Here is a 5,693-nt window from a genome sequence, read left to right on the forward strand (position 1 = left end):
CCACCATCCATCCCGCAGCATCATAAGCGGCAATGGGGAAAGCTGTTGGCTCGAGAACAGGGAGCCGAGATCGACAGATAGGAGCGACATCGTCGGCCGGCGATGACGAAGGTGAAACCAGGGTTCATACCTTGCATGCAGAAGCGAAATCCCATGCAGCAGATCGCTGACGTCGCTGCCGCTCTAGGCGTTTCTTGGCCCGACGAGCCAATCCCGATGTAGACTCGATCAGATCACGGCCATCATCCGGCGAAGGTGAATGGCAGAAATATTTGAACGCGTCCGCAGAAACAGAAGTTGCGTCTTCCTCCTCTGAAACTGAATCCTCATCGTCAGCCAACACCCAAAACATACTGTGAAAGGCAGGCTCCCGCGAACCCGATGGCGTGGAAGAAACACCGGCGGCCGGCATGCACGACAGCGTCGACGAAACACCGACGGTCAGCGTGCAAGGGATGGCCTCACGGCCGCCCGAGCAGTCGCCTCGCGTAACGGTCATCGCCCCTTCAGCCACGTACAATATAGAAAGATTTTTATTGCATAGTCCATGCATGTATGTGTTGCTTTTTTTGTGTGTATGCATGGATTTAGGAGATGTATATGATGCATGATAGTTTCATTGCCTAGGAAAATTAAGTACTTTGGGTTTAACGGATTTAGGACTTGGACATGTATGAGGTGTGTTAATTGATTTTATAACAATGTTGTAATGTCAATATATGTACAACGCAAATTGGATGCATATCGTACTAAGGTGGTTTGTGATATGTGCAAGGAAGAAACTTAGAAGGACGTAGGACACTTGGTTGAATATGAAAGGTTACAAGTACCTTGAAGAAAAATTCTTTGCTACCACAATGAAAAGACTCACAAAGAAGCAATTTTAAAACAAATGGGTCTTATTGAATAAAGAATATACCCAATTCATGGAGTTGAAACTTGTCGCAAGGTGTCTTGGGCGCGATGAAGAACGGGGAACTGTTGAAGCGGATGATGATTGATGGGTGATTCATCTTAAGGTGACAAATATTTACCACATTCAATATATTTATATGTGATAATTTATTATGTTATGTTTTCAGAATCACCGTAAGCATGCAAAGTGGCGCCACGTGGGGCCTACTTACTTGAAGGGCATGGAAGTCATGATTTCTAAAAATACATTCTACCGGATAAATGGCTTCCATTCCGGGAGAGATATCTTGTAGCTCGTATGATGATGTCGACATGGAAGTAAAGGAACCAATTATGTGGAAGAACTAACCCAAGGTCATCTTCAAAGATGCAGCAAGAAGGTAAAATATTGGGTAATCACAAGGCCAATCCCATAGAAGATGACGAACCCTTTTGTGTGTGTATTCAAACAAACATGTGGCAATATAAATGTAAGGGAGACCGGTGAAGGTCCAACCAATCTTTTTCCGAAAAGTGATACTCCTACGATGATTGATGTCCTTAATTTGATGGTGGAGTGTGGAGTCGTTGAAGGGACTCCTTTGTTTCACACCACTACAAAGATTGTGATGAAGCTCGCATACCGTGAACTATTCATGTTGATTAAAACAAAGGAGGGTCAATTTGATTGGCTTCAAAGGGAGCATGGAGAAATGAGCAAGTAGCAAGTTTTATCCTTTTTCATGAATGATCAAGTGGTTGTTTGTTGGAATTTATTATGTTTCTATGTAATGAACAATCTTAGTGTGTCATGTGTGGATATCTTGAAATATTTTGGTGTGTGGATGTAAGGAACTATGTTGGTTGTGATGCGTGTCTAGTTGTGATGGACTATTATCATGTGTGGATGTCGTGATCAATTTTCATATGTGTTGGTGTTATTTGTTTGTTTCTATGTGAATTTGCATGTGTGGATGTGATGGACTATTATCATGTGTTGATGTCATGATCAATTTGTCATATGCGTTGGTGTTATTATTTGTATGATGCTACGTGAATTGTTTATTGTTTGAGACATTTGCATACCATATGTTCATATATCATTTGTTTGTCGATGGGTGTGATGCGAATGAGAACTATATCACATGGTTGATGCCGCGAGAGGCATCGATACCACATGATAGAGCATCCAATTCACTCAAAATGATCCACATATAGGATGTACGTGAGAGGATTTTGGATCCGTTGTTTCCGACGAGAGAAGAATAGACGTCTTCTTTCATATTTGTGAGAAATGCCTGAAGTGATGTCTTTTGGCGATAGATACGCGAGAACATCTACTATATTTTGATAGGTTGCCTATAATATATTACGAACTTGTAATGTAAGAACAACAACCATATTTTGGTAGCACGCCTCTAATATATGACGAACTTGTAATGTAGGCCCAGCAGAATTTGACCCGTTTCATTGACCTATTTATGTCAATACTAACTAGTTTGCTGGCAGCCGACAACAAGTTTGCCAAGGTCTCATTGCTCAGAGCACCTTTCTTTGACGGCAAATCTCCCACGGCGTACACCCAGCAAGTAATTTTCCGAAAACCACCCTCTAAATAGGTGAATTTGATTTTGGCTGCTGGCTTATGTTATCAAGAAAGTAGATTTTTTACCATAAAACCAAAATACAAAAGTAAATAATCTCAACAAAACAACCCAACCAGTGACCCCTATATATCATTCAATGAGGAATACACAAGTTTTCACTCTTGGTACACACTATGAGACGTACTTTTTTCAGGCATCTAAAAAAGGACGTACTTCCGTGCACCAAAATCCTAATAATAATTGAGGAGTTAGAGCATCCCCTTCGGCGTCCCAAATTAAGCGCCGACAGGTGCACCGACAACTGCTTCCTCCACTTAGAAGGGCTGCCCCACACTGGTGACCCAATCACCGCTCCTAATAGGACATTTTGACAATAACAAATTAAATCTCACAAATAGAGATAGAAATTCGAATGAAGTTTTGCAAATAACAATTCAGATGTTGGCCAACATTTGGCCACCAAATGCCATCATCTCATTGCTCGGCCATCGTCCGCCGCCACGACAGTGTAGTGGGCGCGCTCGGCATTCCCCTCTCACGGCAGCATATACGCCAACTTCTCCTTTAACGTGACTTTGTGCGGCTTCGCGAGCCCCTTCGCCACCGCATTTTTCTACAGAGGCATAACGGAAACGTGACGCGTGGAGCTGAAGCTGGAGAGGTGGGCGGGAGCTAGAGTGGAGGGTGAGAGAAATGAAAACTGTGGGTGGGAGGGGAATGGAATTGGGGAATAGAAGTAGGATTTTCGGGCTAGTGTTTGCCAGATGGGGCCCACATACGAAATCCGACGTGTCATGAGGTGCCGGTGTGCCTGATTCACGCCTCGTTCGAAGGGACTAGCACGGGGTTGTTGACGATTTTATTGGGATCGGAAACATGTTGGCTATTTTTCGTCACACCAGTGTGGATCTGAAAATATAACTAATCTTTATATATTCACTATAATTATTGGGACCGCCGGTGAAGATGCTCTTATTTAGCCTTAATTGGCTAAATCCATTTTTGCTGATCCACCTCGCTCCATCCCTGGCGTGGAGCAGCTGCGTCCGCCAGCCAGTGGCAGCGCTCATTTCTTTTTCACTCTTGACCGCTGACCAATCACGAATCGCTTCTTCCTTGTTTTCAGCAGAAAACCCCAACTGATTCCACCTGCCCACTTCCCCACTTCCACCTTGCCCCACTCCTCTTCAGCCACTCCCTCAAACCCCCGAGCTTCTCCTTGTCCTTACAGATCTGAGGAATGGCGGCCGAGGGGAGGGACAGGGGCTCGCCGTCGTCGGCCATGGGGCAGGGCGACCAGAGCGCCAAGAAGCAGAGGGTGGAGCCGCTGCCCAACGGCTCGGCGGTGAAGCAGGAAGTCGTGGTGCACGACGGAGCCGGAGGCGCCGTCGTCGCGGAGGTGAACGGGGCCAGGGTGGAGGTCACCCTCAAGATGGACATCTCCGTTCTCCACTGCCCCCTTTGCTTCTCCCCTCTCAAGCCCCCTGTCCACAAGGTTCGTTCTTTCTCGCTCTCTTGATTTCTCCAACGTCCAATCGGCTCTCGGTTTGTGTCTAAGCAGCTTCGATCTGTGACAGTGTAAGGCCGGACATCTGGCCTGCGGCGGCTGCGTCGCCGATCTGCCGGGGAACCAGTGCCGTCGATGCGAGCACGGCGGCGCGTTCGACCATGAGCCGGCGATGGACGCCGTCGTCTCGGCGGCGCGGGTGGAGTGCCCGCACGAGGGCTGCGGCCGCTTCGTCCCCTACTACGAGGCCAGCGACCACAAGGGCGCCTGCCTGCACGCGCCGTGCCTGTGCACGGAGCCCGGCTGCGGCTTCGCGGCCCCGCCGTCCGCCCTCGTCGCGCACCTCTCCGCCGCCCACTCCGTGCCCGTGCACAGGGTCCCCTGCGGCAGGCCCAACAAGATCCAGGTGCCGGTGCCGTGCCCCCGCGGCGCCTGATCGTCGTCACCGGGGACGACGGGCGCCACGGTCCCGTGTTCCTCCTCACGCTCTCCGCGCTCGGCGCCGTCACCGTCGTGTCCGTGGTCTGCGTCCGGGCGGACACGTGCATGCTGCCGCGGTACACGGTTAAGATGTGGGCCAACGGGCCGCCACCGGGGCCGGGGTCGCCGGCGAACCGCAAGACAGACACCGTGCTGGCGGACGTCGAGGCGGTGAGCAGCTCGTCGCCGGGCCTTGTCGCCTTGGAGGACCTCACGTCGTACCTCATGGTGCCGCCGCGCTACCTGGTCGGGCCTGCCGCGTCCAAGGAGCTTCCTCTCCACATCCGTATCGAGAAGAACATCTCCGCCTGATCAGTCCGTGATGTTCCATCCAGAAGAAGAGCTTCTGATCTGTCGTTAGTGTTCCAGGCATCCAGCATAGTAATCCTACGGTAACTTTGAGCTTAATTTAGTCGGGGAAGGTTCCGCTTGTCATTCAGCATAGAAGTGATGGATTCTGGTTTCACTGTGCACTATTTCGTGGCTGTTATTAGTACTTCAAAATCAGACGAGGTACTGTGAAAATTCCAAACCAAATGGATTTCCATTATGTCACTGTCCATGTCATAAAATATTTTCTGTATGGACAAGATAACCTTAGAGCATCTCCACCGGTGGCCCCCAAAGAGACGCCGTCACTTCCTCTATTTAGGTGAGCTGTTCCCACACCGGTGCCCCCAAACTGGCTGTCCCGATAAATGTTTTGAATTAAAATCACAAATAAAAGCATAGAAAATCGAATAAAGAGAAGAAACATTCTACAAACTAATACTCCCTCCGTTTTTTAATTGACTCGAATTTAGTACAAGTTTGTACTAAATCCGAGTCAATTAAAAAGGAACGAGAGGAGTACATAATTGGAAACATGGTTTACACGAAGATATAATTTGGAATATGGTTTTCCACAAACTAATACATAGTTTGAACCATGGTTGACACAAATAACATTGCAAAATAACTAAACCTAACTAGGCCGGTCATCGCAGGTTTTGTGTGTTCGCTGCCAAGAAAGAACACTCGCAGGCACACCTAGTCGCCCAAACTGGAAAATCCAGCTGTTGACGCTGCACCTGTTGGTTCTTTCGAGGAAGAGCATCCAAAAACATGCGTGCCTATTTTCGTTGCGAAGAAACAACACTTAGTAGTCGTCCTCCTCGGCGATGTTGCCATGGTAGTGGCGGCGGCAGCGCGTCTCGTCGAACACC

General features: G+C 48.4%; 1 pseudogene; it reads left to right on the forward strand.

Moving 5' to 3' along the window:
* The first annotated feature begins 3,741 nt into the window (after positions 1-3,741).
* On the forward strand, positions 3,742-4,800 carry LOC124664225 (annotated as a pseudogene).
* The last annotated feature ends 893 nt before the right edge of the window (positions 4,801-5,693 follow it).

Source organism: Lolium rigidum, chromosome 6 (assembly GCF_022539505.1).
Source record: "Lolium rigidum isolate FL_2022 chromosome 6, APGP_CSIRO_Lrig_0.1, whole genome shotgun sequence".
Lineage (NCBI taxonomy): Eukaryota > Viridiplantae > Streptophyta > Magnoliopsida > Poales > Poaceae > Lolium > Lolium rigidum.